The 3,531-nt window shown below is 45.9% G+C and overlaps 1 long non-coding RNA gene across 1 annotated transcript in view; it reads right to left on the reverse strand.

The window, feature by feature from the left end:
- LOC109297479 overlaps nt 1–3,531 on the reverse strand; it is a 25,004-nt gene that overhangs the window by 15,554 nt on the left and 5,919 nt on the right. Inside the window, exon 2 of the long non-coding RNA XR_002097328.1 lies at nt 626–791. This is a non-coding gene — a long non-coding RNA (uncharacterized LOC109297479). The remainder of the gene's footprint in view (nt 1–625; nt 792–3,531) is intronic.

A 3,531-nucleotide genomic window follows, 5' to 3' on the forward strand; every position in this document is an offset into this window, starting at 1 on the left:
GGGGGGGGGCAGGCATGACCTGCAACTGGTAGGGAGGAAAGGTATGACCCATGAGTCGCCTGGGGTGCCCCCCTAGTGAACCTGTACCCCATCCCTCCTGTCCCTTCCCCACTCCCTTCCCCCTCTTCCCTCCTCCTCCCCCCACTGGGACTTCCTTGCTTGGCTCCAGAAACAGCAAATACTGATAAAAGCGGCTGCACCCAGAGAAGCTTCTGGGGTGAGGGTTGAGAGCACTGGCTGGGGTGGAGCAAGGGGCTGGGAGTGCAAAAAAATGACCAGTGCAAGGGAAGAGGAAAATGAAAAGAGCAGCTCCAGGGCTAGGGCCAGTAGTTGGGTTTTCCCAGTCCTGGGGCTGTTCGGAGGAAGTGGACAGAAGTTCCATGCACTGATTTGACCAAAATCAAATGAGCCTGATATTACATAGATCCAGGTTTATCGTAAACTGGGTCCTGCAATTTTTATACCAGTTTGTGTACATGGACCAGTTTGTGTGCCTGGAAGCTCTGTTACAGGTTTAGACTGATTGCTAGTCCCTGAGATCAGGTCTGTAAGTGCAAGGTCGGCACTAAGTTTAAATCGGGGGTCATAATGTGCCCAGCTTAACCTCCCAAATATCTGTACTTACCCTGGTGTTCATTCAATGGCTCTTTGAAGTAACACGTACTTGAAAATGTATTTGAGAATATCCAGAGCTTGAGAAGCAATCTTGCCAGCACTGTCAGCTGAAACCTGCTGCTTCTCTTGAGCTCGTTTTGAGTTAGTTTCAACGTAGTCTTCATTGACACTGAGAACTGCAGTTAAAATGAATATACCTACTGTAAATAAGCAAGCTGTTAATATTTTATGGCTCAAAGGAGCAAGAAAATACTGGTTCCTCAGAAAGCCTATAGTACACTTATCTGGAAAGCATTTGGCTTGCCCTCTGCATTGTTATTGCTCTGTAAGAAAAAGTGACTAATACTAATCTCTGAGTTACCAAAAAGCAGCTTGCACATGGATATTCATGCTCTTGACACTGACAAGTAGGACCGGACTTTTGGCATGCCCTTTTTGTGAAGAAGCCAATCTGGACAACTTCCTACATTACTGTTGCCTTCTTGGAAAATACTTAAATTATTTCTTGGAAAGTAGCTGAAGGTCACTCAGAGTTCTTCTGGGTTTTACAGTATTTATTCTTGCATAAGAAAAAGTTCTGTTTAGGTCCCCATCCTCGCCAACATCCAACACAGGAGTGTTGGGATGATACGCACATACTAATCAGCATAGAGAAATCCTACTGCTGATAACAAGAAGTGATATGCAGGTGCACATTCATGTTTACATTTAGTTTGTTTGTTTTTTTTAATTGTTTAACTGTCCCAAAAGCTATGCAACAATGTGAATGCTAAAGTTGCCCCAATTATAGGAGGGAAGAGTTCTAGTATCATTTCTTTGATACTCATCTCACTATTATTAGCATTAATGAGAGGAATAGTAAGTGATTAACATGAATGTAGAGAGTATGTTAGCCAGTACTGTACTGTAGCATACATGTAGACTTTGACCGGGAGCAAATTTGGTCCTCGTCAGCCCCAACACTAGGGGGCCACAAGAGATGGGAAACTTTCCTGGTTCTGGTGCTACTCAGCTCCTGGCTCCCTGGATGGGAGCAGCACCTGCATGAGTACTGTCCCACCCAGTCCTAGCGCTACTCACTGCCCTGTCCATAGGAGTTGGGAGCAAAGCAGTGCTGGGACTCAGGAGCTCTCTGCTTCAGGATTTCTCTGCTTCCCCCCACAGCTGGGGGCTGGCCCGGAGCTGTCCTGCTTGTGGGGCAGCTTCTAGCCAGTTCCCGTCTGCACAGGGATTTCCCCAAGCAGCCTGAGCTAGCCAGGAACTGTCCTACTTCTGGGGCAGCTCCCAGCCAGCTCTGGGCTGTGCAGAGATTTTCTTAAGTAGCCCAGGGCCAGCTGAGAACTGTCCATTTTGACGCAGCTCCCAGCCAGCTCCCATCTGCACCAGGATTTCCCCAAGCAGCCTGGGGCTGGCTGGCAGCTGTCCCGCTTCTGGGACAGCTCCCAAATGCATGGGGAAACTTCCCTGGGCAAAACTGCAAATTGAGGAGGTCCCTAGGTATTAACAACTTCTGGCTGTCACATGGTCACAAGCATGATTGTATACCTACCCGCAGCAGTTGCTTTTTTTGTGCCCCGAGCCCCCAAGGTTGCAACCAAGGCAGTTGCTCCATTTGCCCTCACCTAGTTACACCATGGATTCAATTGCTTGCTCCTGACAGAATTAGAAGAAAGAAAGAGTCCAGACATTGTCCCAACTGCTTGTTCTGAGATCCTTGGATTTAGGCATCATGTTTCGCAAAATGAATTCAAGTTGTCTCTGATATAAACACCAGCATTTGGATAGAAAACTAAAGGACAAATAAACAAGACATAATTACAAATGTCAAAGCACTGAATTGTGCTCATTAGTGCTCTGGTAAAAATCCATTTTTGGTGTGGCTGAGTTAAAGTTTTAGAAATGCATGTGGTTCATGTGCCCTAATTCTTCTCATGCAGTGTCAGAGCTTACCCCAGTTCCACTCTGTAAAATGTCCTTGTGAAAACAGCCCTGGGACATTTTACAGCCCTGAGACAGACTTCCAGTTTGTCTCTCAGTGACTCCAAATCAAATTTGTTCAGTTTACAGGTGACTTTAGTTATCCTACGAACAGCCCTATCCACTTACTGCTTACCAGTTATCACCCCATAACAGTTCTTGAAAGCCACAAAAACACAGACAAGCATATAATCTTTAAATTATGTTTCATTATACCTCTACTTTGCTGCATCACTGAAGGATAGAGGCTCAACAAATGGGACTGAGGACAAAACTTGGAGACAGTCAAGTTGGGAAGACATTACTGATGGCATGAATTCATAGAGAGATGCATAGAGTTTATTGTTTAGCTTTTTATAAAACCAACTTGGACTTAACCCTAAGTCCTACCCAGCCAAGTCCTCAGGCATGCTCCAGGTGGGAAGTTTGCCAGTGAGATTGCTCTGGGCTTGTCCCTCTGTGTATGAAAGAGGGTGCTGGAGATAAGCTCACTAGTAAACTGCTGAGTTTGTACACTTTGGGGGAGCTGTACTCAGCTCTGTTGTCCTGGGGCTTGCACCTGAACTGGCACTGACAAGCCCTAAGTGTCCTGAAACAATTGGGATTCAAAGTACATTGGAAAAGACAGCAGCACTAACAATGACTATTGATGAAGTACATAGTCCAAAGCATCCTAGAATCCACAGATGACTAAGATCAGTGTTAACATGACCTCTGTGCCATGGGCTGATGGGACAAACACTCTAGGGCTGCATACAACATTCTTACACCATGTAATTCTCCCTCAGCCCTTGGGAGGCTACTGATGGTCCCTCTACACAGCGGGGGTGACACAGGGAGGTGGAGGGTGGGGGGAGAGGGTCCTTTAATGTTGTTGAAAGAGATAAATAACATAATGCTCAACAATTTTGCTCTAAAAATAAGCCACCTCTTTTAACT

Source organism: Gavialis gangeticus, unplaced genomic scaffold (genome assembly GCF_001723915.1).
Source record: "Gavialis gangeticus isolate Ggan-Ray unplaced genomic scaffold, GavGan_comp1, whole genome shotgun sequence".
Classification (NCBI taxonomy): domain Eukaryota; kingdom Metazoa; phylum Chordata; order Crocodylia; family Gavialidae; genus Gavialis; species Gavialis gangeticus.